Source organism: Pundamilia nyererei, unplaced genomic scaffold (genome assembly GCF_000239375.1).
Source record: "Pundamilia nyererei isolate P.nyererei 1_Seehausen unplaced genomic scaffold, PunNye1.0 scaffold00160, whole genome shotgun sequence".
NCBI lineage: Eukaryota > Metazoa > Chordata > Actinopteri > Cichliformes > Cichlidae > Pundamilia > Pundamilia nyererei.
Genome location: NW_005187561.1, coordinates 1,219,617 through 1,230,345, shown reverse-complemented (window position 1 = coordinate 1,230,345; position 10,729 = coordinate 1,219,617).

Here is a 10,729-nt window from a genome sequence, read left to right as displayed (position 1 = left end):
AGCACTGCTTCCAGCCAAGAGTGATACCATATATGCCACATAGCTGCAGAAAAGGCACACATTGTTATCTTTTTACAAAAAAAACAGCTGAACATGAGAGGTTTTTGGACAAAGTTTGTGTTCTCCATTCTTTAAGCACCGGTTCGAGCACCGTTTAAGCACCGGCACCGTTTCAAAAGTACCGATTTGGCACCGGTATCGGATAAAACCTAAACGATACCCATCCCTAGTCCCATGGTTAAAAAACTTATTGGCATCATGTTTCGTACAGTGTGCCAGTCCACAGATCACAGTCTAGACTGTAAGGTGCACTGCAGCTTCTATCTTAAGTTCAATTGCACCAGCATCTATGACTTTAATTGACATAATGCACAAAGCAGACAAGCCTGAATGTTAGCCATATACTGTAGTACTATCACATTGTACAGAATTGTAAGGAAGTCTGACATTGACACTAAGTACAGATACAGATTCCAAAAGCCTGAAAGAATAATTTATGATTGGAGGAGAAAAGGTGAGAAATCTTTACTTTAGCTTCGACAGAGGTTTCTGTCTGGACCAACAGCAGACCAACACTGCCATCCCTAAAATAGTGCTGTTATTATGCTTTAAAAAATAACGTATTTATTGTCAATATAAGTCTTTCAATTAATGCGATTAAAGACAAAGTGGAAATGTAAGGCTCCTGTCTGCAATATATCAAAGTCTGGGTTCCTATCTGTCGCCACATCCTGACAAAAGCAGGCAGCCAAAGCATGCCTATGAAAGTAGATTACATTACACTCAGCACGATAGAGCTGACAGCTGATCTACATAATCGCTAACAACACCTGACAAATTGTGTTATGTTTCACAGACCTGAAAATAAGCGGACTTCTATCTCTGCAAACACACAAACAGCTTCACTATGAGTGAGCAGCAAGAGTAAAACCAAAAAAATCCCTTTAATTATATTCAGTGGTAGAACTGAAAAAATGCATTAGCTTTTATTATATACAGAACTTGCTGTGCAAAAGTTTTGGGCACTTTGGATGTTTAAATTCATAGCCGTTACTAATACCATAGAGGAGGTGTCTGATCATTTATTCATTTTATATTGCAAAGTGCACTGAGGTGAAGTAGTGCACTTTCAAAGATACAGGGTGCAATATAACTATTTATTTTCTGATTATTGCAAGTTTGGTTACAAGACCTGTTTGAGGTTTATCCATAAACTCATTTATCCTGAACCACACGACACAATATGAGTTTTATCTTGTGGTATGTAGAGGTAACTATCCTTGGTCTAAATGTAATACCAAAAGTAAGGAAAACTGTGTTTGGTGGTTTATTTCTTTGTTGTAACAGTGCTTCTTGGCAATAAATCTCATACTGTTGGAAAGCCTGTTTGTTTCCTCTTGGTGTCTCATGGCTCCATTTAGGGTTAGGGGTCTTAAACGTCTGGAGTCTGACCATTACTAAGAGATGAACATTAAACTAAGTAAGTCATTTAACCCGGTCATTACAAGCAAATTAATCTGCGGTTCGCCAGAGTGCAGCACAGCTCAGCTCCTACTTTCCATGAGATGTTAATTCCAGCTGTCGCTCTAGAAGAAATGCTGGAAGTAGCTGAACAAAAGAAGGAAAACCAACCTCTGAGCAACTATTGACATGTAACAAACTTTGTTTACCTCCACTTCCCACCAAACCTGAATTAGAGCTCATTTCCTAACTTGTGTCTGCTGTTCGAATGGTGTCACCAATAGAGATTGTTAAGCCGTCCTTCGGCTTCTTGACAAACTACAACATCCGTTTGTATTTACTCTTGGCTTCATGTGGGTCAGCTTTTGTCCAGGAAATGAACACTGGGCTGATGGATGGATATGAAAGAGTTGCAGCTCCACATCCTGTCTCATTATACTGGGCTCTGTAGCCCTACCATATGGTACCTGACTTTAGAGAGTTGTTATTATATTGTTGTGAGATAAAGAGTGCTTTTCTTTTTCTTGACATTTATAATTATTTCCTCTATGTCCCTTCCAGGGCTCTGTGGTTTTCTTCAGTCCCTGTCCAGGAAGAAGATTTTGCCTCTGGCTCACCAGCTCTTCACCTGTCAGAACAGTTTCCTGCACAGTAAATAGGGCACAGCAAAGATCCTTTATGTGAAATTTACTCTATCAGAGAATTCTGATACAACTTTTAAGCTGTAAAGTCAAAAAGTAATCTGCCATCTACATCTAATGTTGAAGGCACCTTGTTGTACGTAAGACTGCAATTTCTTCTGACTATAAAGGAGAAATTCTTCTCTTCAGCTCAATTAGAAAAAAATGACTCTGAAATACTAATATCAGCTGACTTGATGGTAGCATTGGGTTTAAATTCTCACACTAAGTTAAGAGACAAACTAGCACAGCTGTAGGACAGACAAGTACATACTCTGGATCAAAGCAGTGATTCCTGTGAGGAAAAACTTAGACTGTAATAACCCTGCAGTTGGGAGGCTGTGTAAAAACTTTAATTGAGACAGGACTCCACAGATGAACTTCTCATCACAGCGGCAAGTACAGCCGGCATGTCTGCATGAAAGGGAACGTTCTGAAAACAGCATCAAATATTTAACGAATCATCTTTGAGCCATCAGTCGTGCTGTTGTCGGGTAAAGGAAGTGTAAACATACTCTGAGACTCCCGTTCACTCACAGCGTGGGTGAAGAACAGGCCTAAAGACTCTTTTTTTCTCTCTAAAGATCCGATTAATGTTTTGATTGAAGTCGACCACTCACTGTTGTCAAAACAGAAAGTCTGACTAATTATTAATGTTTGTATTTTTGACAAATTAAGAAAAAAACACCAGCAGATTAGGCTCGAATTTACGAATCTCTTATTGGGTTGACCGACACGAAGAGTCAGGTTGATTTTTATAAAGAGTGTCTGACTTTACCAGTTTTGTTCTGTTGTCACCTATGATCATAAGATCTGGGTAGACACAGAAAGAAAGAGCAACACGTGGATGACTTACATACATTTTTGTTATGTTTCTCTAATTTTGCATCTGTACACTAACACAGCAGATCTTAAACCAGACAAGCAAGATGTGACTGGCATGCCGATGTTCAGTTTAACAGCAGTATTGCATTAATTGTTTATGAATTACCCACAGGTTTACATAGTCAGTCACTGTCAGAGGCTCCAAATTAATGTGTTAGATGTTTTCTGGTTCAATCTCACCAGGCCTTTCTGGGCTTGAGCGTAACCTTTTGTTTGGACCTTGTTGCATTCGTGAAGACATCTCTTGATTGCAGACCTTGAAAAGGATGTGCGCACCTACACAAGATTGTTCTTCAACGGAAATAATTCATTTCAAACTCGAGTTGTCGTCTGTGAGCTGGTCAGTGCATTCATTCTTTTTAACAAAGTATCAGACTATTGATTTGGTCGCTTCTAAAGTTTTCCTGTCTGATAGGTTTATTCTGGTCTTTCAGTATTACGGTGCTCTCCTTCACTTGCACTGACATCTCTTATTGAGAGCTCCAGTGAACAACTACCAACAAATACAACTTAATGATTCACTTGGAATCAGCTCCAGATCTTTGAATTGCTTAATTTGCCATGAAATAATGAGGGGGCAGGCCCTACTTTTGAGCCTCTGACAGTGGGGGCTATGTATAAAAATGTGGGTATTTCATAAAAAATAAAAAATGCTTTTGTTAATCCCTTTCAATTAAAACTGATCATCTGCAATCACATCCTGCGTGCTGGTTAAAAATCTTTTGTGTTGGTGAGCAGAGGCAAAAATTATTATTAAAAAATGTCATTTTACAAATAAATAAAAAAGCCTATGGACCGACCTGTAGGTAAATTCTTCTCCTGGTCCACTGTTGGTTTGCAGTTGTATGATGGCTACTTATGCAAATATAAATACTGACAACAGTCATTCTTCAATAACAAAGTTAAAACACCTTCTTTGGGTCACCTTTGGTGAAAACAGCGATTTCATTATTCATTGTCCCGTTGTCCAATGTGTGCAATGAAAACTGAAAAAGCATAATGCAAGCTGGAAACAGACACAGTGTGCTTTCAGAGACAAAAGCTGCGAAAGAAAACAAGCTGCTTGGATGCAAAGTCCTCTTTGGTGCGCTGATGCTAAACATTGGCTCTGACTGCTGAACAAACTTTCGAATTGAATCATTTTTCCTGGAAATCGCTAAAATTGCCATGAATTCTCACAGCACACATGCTGACTTACCCCAGCAGCTGAAGCACAGGTGTAAGCAGTGATAACACTGAGCCAGCTGGTACAATGCAATGTCCTTGAAAGCGTAAGGTGAAAAGAGAAAGCAGTCATTGATAGTGTTAGTTACAGGCTACCTGTGCGTGACAAATCCAAATGTGTGCTGTGACAAAAAAACCCCAAAAAACTTCTGTGTCTCATACCAAAGTGTTCAAAGCATGTAGTCTAGCTGACCACGCTGCTGTTTACTCTGAACTGTACTGCACCAAATTAGATGGTCTCTCAAAGGTCAACCGGCACAAGCAATCATCCCCGTGGTGTCAGAGAGCAAAATTACAGCCCTGCTTTCATATTGTCTCTTCTTGTAATGCATGCAGTCATGCTTAAGATTTATGTAGCTTCCAGAAAAAAATGCTTGCACAACAGTTACTGTATGACATCAAAAAATACCAATTATAAGTGTACACGGAGCTGCAGCGCTTGTGAAAGTTGGAGATAAGAGCCAAGTTGGTATTTTAAAACCGCTGATAATGGGCCTAAAAGACAGTGAAATCAGCCTGACTTGAAGGTCGATCAGTCTCAGCCTTTGGTTTTAAGTTAGGGAGAGATAATGATGAATAGCAATGTAAATTTCTTCCCTTGCGGGGACTGATGCTGCACAAATGCAGTACATTCTGTGGAACATTTAAGTGTTTTCTTGCTGAACACACATCCACTGTGCCTCAGTAATTAGTGCCAGTGAATGTGTTACTCTAAAAGGACAAAAAACATCTTTAAAATGCCCCTCTGGCAGATTTGTCCCAGTGGTGGTTCACTTCACTGCAACAAAAAAAGCCCTTGCCCTCGCCACCTTGTTTGGACAAAAGTGTGGGTCTCATGAGTAGAACTCCAAAGCTGATTTGGGAAACCTCTATTTGAATACTAATATTTAATTGGTGGGGCTTTCTTTTCAAAAACGAACCCTAGCCCGATCTCTCATCAGGCTAGGAAACAATCTTAAAAACGTATTTTCCTGAGAGACGCAGATGCTGTTTGAATATGAAACCACAGCAGCCAGGACCTTAGTGGTACTGTTCTGGCTTCACTGTTCCATCTTCGAGGATACATCCATCTATACCATAAACTATATGTGTCAAAACAAAGGCCTGATAGCCAAACAATATTTGGGAGATAAAAAGCTTCAAATAATTATTTGGATAAATGAGCTAGTTGGGCTGTTGTGTCTTTAGGCATCTCGTGCAAAGAACTCTGTAACAGAATTCACATCCGCTTTAAACAAGCTCAGCTGAATCTATCATTTAAACACTGGCCGAGTAAGGGCATCACTTGGTGCTGTATTATATCCTCAGCTTATCTTTAGAGAAACGAAAGTTCTTAAGATACGTCGTATTAGTATAAAGTATAGTTAGAGGGTTTTTTTTAATATATGTGTATACACTACATGAGTGGCATTAATTTCATTGTTTAAATGTTTAGTAATAATTATAAAGTGAACATTTTTCTTTGCTATAAATGGTCATAGCCTCTTAATGTACATAATAAAGGCATAATGCAAAGATATTTAGAGTCCACACATATCATTCCCTATGTGTTATGAATACAATACAATCAATGATAGTAAGTAACATAGTTTTGAATATCTCTATATCGCATTATCACTTTGGCCTTCAGATCAATTTATTAATGTTTAAGGAGAGGTCAGAGGTCAAATATGGCATGATATTTTAAATCTTTATAAGTACTTTCTATATGTTGACAGTACACGCCACACTTCTATGGCTTTTTGCCATTTTTTATCCAGTAAATTGTAAAGGGGACCTTAAAGACTTTGATGGATTTAAGGCAAATTTGAATGGATTGTTAACATGACCCCACTCCACACCCCTACAGTTTTATTAGAATTCATTCAATATTTCTCAAGCTATCATGCTTACAGCCTGAACAACACAAATGTAAACACTACCAGAAGCATCAGCTCTTTGATCAATGTAAAAATCTCAAAAGCAGAGAAGACAATGTTACATTTCTAAAACATGCCTGAAGGTGGTTTTCCAGAACAAACACTTGGAAAAAGAACTCTAAGCATAAACTATCATAATATGTAATTTATGTTTTTTAGATTATTCATTAATGGTTTTTTAAACAAGAGCACAAAGAAAATTATTCTAACTGAAATAGATCAAAAACCCTTTCCCATGGCCAGTTTTCCCCTTCTCCAAAATATACGCTTAGAGTGAAGGTTAGGGCCATCGCCAACTCAGAGGATTAAGGCATTTAGTTATTTATTTATTTTTAATGAGGAAGAACTAACAGAGTAAATGTGAGTTATCTGGGTATAAATTTGTGGCGGAGGTGTGGTCCCTGACTCAGCTGCAGGGGAGGGGTGGTGCAATGAGCTCAAGGGGGCTTTTGCTGTTTTATAGTGAAGCCAGAGACCAGATAGGAGGAGTGCGTACAGTCAGCTGGAACGTTGGTGGACGAGGTGCCATGAACATGAAACGTGAGCATGAACATGAAAACTATATGTGTGCAGCGTTAATAAACACTCCTAAAACTGCGTGTTGGGTCCCAGTCTTTGTAAAATTATTATTAGATTCTCAATTTTTTACTTTTTTGTTCTTTTCGCTATTTGTTTTATTGTTTAAATGAGAATTTCATAAATAAAAATATCACAAAAATAAAGTTTAATAAAGAAACCTGCTGAACATTTCAGGACTTTTCCAGCTATGTTTTACACTTGTAAAGCAGAGATGAAGCTCTCCTTCTCTTCTCTGTATATTCTAGCTGCTGGTTTCACCTTTTTTTGCATTTCATACATCAGCTTTTCTGTAGCTTATCAAACACGCTGCTTCACTCCTCAACCAAATGATTGATATTCTGTCCTCGCCATCAGACAGGAGACAGAAAACACTCGCTGATTACAACCAAACACCACCTGAAGAAGCAGCAGGCATGTGTCTTGTTGAGCATTCAGTTTAAGGTCTCCTTATTCAGCAGTGGCCCACGTCTGCACACAGAAAACAGGCAGAGAAATCACTGTTTGATTAGTTTAAAGTGCAGTTGACTTGCACTTCTCCGCAATTAACCCCTCACTGTTGTATCCAGGTACTTTCTTTAATTCCTCATCATGTGCAATAACATCAGTGCACAGTATCATCCTGTTGCCTCCGGAGATTTGTTTTATGGCTGCATCATTCATATTCTGAATGCCTTGTCGTGTTTTGCGCACTGCCCTAAAATCCAACCTGACAGTGTGTAATTTTTGAAAACTTTAGGGTATTTATTTCTGTCGTAGCTCTCCCCATGCTTCAGGAGAAAACACCATCTTTCTTTTCTGTCCGCTGCCAGCTTCTGTCGGTTTTGTCCCTCTCGTGCATGTGTGGAATAATTCTGTGCCAGCTCTCAAAAACGCACTAAAAATCTGTTTGTTTGCACAGGTGTGTGTGTAAAGTTTTATTCTGCTTGGACTTGTAAACCTACACAGGTTTTTATGTTTACATTTTCTATTGTAAGCACACTGAGTTTACATATAATGAAATACACTGTAGATGTAAAAACTGCCACTTCTGTAATCCTGACCCTTGTCTGTGGTCATCACCACATTGCTGACCTCTCAGCGAGATCGTTACAGTTAACTAAAACTTAACTACCCAGCAGCCTCCCAGTAGATCTACCCATGGTATAAATGTGAAAAGAACCTATGTAAGTTTCTACTTGACATATAACATTCACAAGATTTTAAGAAAACTTGACCTCTGACCTTGACCTTGTCCAAGATTTTGAGTATGGTATCAATTTCAAAATCCTACGTCGGCTCGTTCTCGAGTTATTGCATTTACAAAGTTGTGTATCCGATACCTCATTAGCCTGTTAAACAGGGTGAAAAACATTTGGTTAACTTGTAGCTAAAAAGGAATTGATGGATGCTTTTTTGAGACCTGGATGTCTACAAGTTTGTGAGTCAAAGTTATGAAAATAAAAAATGTTAAAACTAACACTAAAGCTAACAAAAACTAAAGTAAAACTAAACTGAAACAAGAGAACTCACTGTGGAAAGTAAATGAAACTTAACTAAGAAAAAGTCAGAATGAAATAAAAAATAATAACTGGTGAGAAAATAAACGTTTTTAATTAGAAAATAAAAACTTGCAATCATTCTATGGCACATTAAAAACTGTTGACGTTTTTCGAGAAAAAAAATGTTTGCATTTCTTTAAAAATGTATACTTTATAGTATAGTATACCTATAGTATACTTTTTTTTTTTAAAGTATACTATAGGGCCAAATGTGTAAATAACAGGACTTATGCTGGTCACTTGGGCTGGGTGGCTGGTCAAACCTGTTCTGAAGGGTGCAAAGATGCAAGGCAAGGAAGCATGCTACTGTCCTACACAGTGCAGATAAGTAAGTAGCAAACACTAGGTTGACTTTTCTCTTGATTTGATTCATTACCCAAATCCTTGTCTGGGTTTAACCCTAACCCTTAAGGTGAAAAGAAATTGTCAGGAAATCTACCGAAATTGAACTCTTTTTAAACTTTTTTCACCCATAAATGTTGGGAAAAAGTATTGATTTATGATCAGCATAAGAACACGAAACAGGGAATCAGAAAATCTAAAGAAATAGCAGGTTTGACGACCACATCTTGCCCTGTCACCATAAAGATGTATTCAGTTATTTTGTCCACACATGCACGGCAGAAACAAACAGATCATCTATTAGGAGAACTTGCAAACACTCTGGGGGAGATGCTGCATATTTTCATTGCATTAACACAGTCCAAAATACTGCACAGGCGTATCGAATTTTCAAGATAGAAACTAAATTACAAATTCAATCAGCTGCTTATGACTCCTTCTCTCCATTTCGCGAGGGACTTGAGCAAGTAAGAGAAAGATAATAAATATTTGATTAAGGAGATTAATGAGAAAATCTACTGTATTCTTGGAGCATAAAACAGATGGGCTTTGCAGCATGTTAATGTCAGACTTCTCTGTCATGAAGGTGTCATCTATTCCCATCAGAAATGCAATTCAACATGACCCTCAACATAAAATCTCAGTCTGTCTGTAAATGCACATATCTTCTGTATCCACCATATACCCATTACAGCCACTACTCCCAGAAGAATCTCTTCATTCTAAACTTATAAGCATGCTGAATGGTGATATGACACATGCCTGGGAGCTTAGCACCAGACTGCAAAGCATTAAAATTCAGCTCACAGGTGAATCTGAAGAGCAACAGAAAGCAGAGAGTTCAAGTGCTCTCAGCGGAGACAGAGACAGATTCTTTTTCTTTCTCTCCTCTGAACACAACAGGTATGCTCAGACACACGTGTGTGCACAAATGCATTTCTGCTTGCATGCTGTGCACATTCAATCACAAACATGGCAACATATCCTCACAGACATGCTGATGTTTCTGTTTCTCTTAAAAGACAACAAGACATTTGTAGCCCAGGTAGCCAAAAGGCACTACTCTAAATGCACCTCAAAATAAAGGAGGACAATATGACACACATTTGAGTTAAGGTCTCGATTTGGTACGACTGAATGTGTCTTTACAAATTCTTTGCATAAGATAATAAGATAAAATACTCTAATGGAACCTTATGTTGAGGCACATTGCTCGAAAGTTGTCTGCCATAGTGGAAGTGATACAACCACCAGCTGCTAGACAAAATTTGTGTCTTTCCCCACTGGTTGGCAATGGTTCTTGGAGGTTGCTAACTTTTGCTGGATGAAATCAGCAAATACTCCCTACCTACTACTGAGCACTAATACATCTTGATTAAAGTATGATGTAAACCAGAAATGATTCACCTTCATAGAAAGACTGGTACCTCAGCTTTGCATCCCACAGGTTTCAAAGGGCACAATTGTTACTTTGAAGGCAAACGGTCTCCATTTCCAGTGTGTGTCACACTGGAACGTAGCTGGCCAGTGTTTGTAGACAAGTCCATCACTTCCATTCAAACTATGACAACATATGCTGGTGACCAAAGCAGTCACAAGGAGTCCTTTTCCAACCAGCAGGTGGTTACAATGGGCCAGTGACTAGTCTGCAGGTGGTTTTATGGGCTTTGAAAATGATTTTCTCAGTGACCACGATTAACCTGCAGCAACCAATTGCAACAGGTTGGGGAGCACTCATTTTCCACTCATGTGGTTTCCACAGATCAGTCCGTAGGTCTGCATGACTGGGGCTTTATTCACTTGATCCTACAATGTCACCACGATTGTCACTCATCCAAAATGGCAGACAAATTAACGTCACATGATTAGCGGTAACATGTGTGCAAAAGCTCAGTATAAACAGACTGAAACTAATTAAATAACAACCACATCAGGCTACTAACTTTGCAGAAAAGGCTTCTTGTTCTGATTAACGTTAGGGTGGCAGGCAGACAATTAGCCTAGCTTTGATATGTCATCACTGCTGCCAGTGTCATAATACTTACTGATGGCTTACCAGTGTTGGGGAGTAACGGAATACATGTACCGCCGTTACGTATTT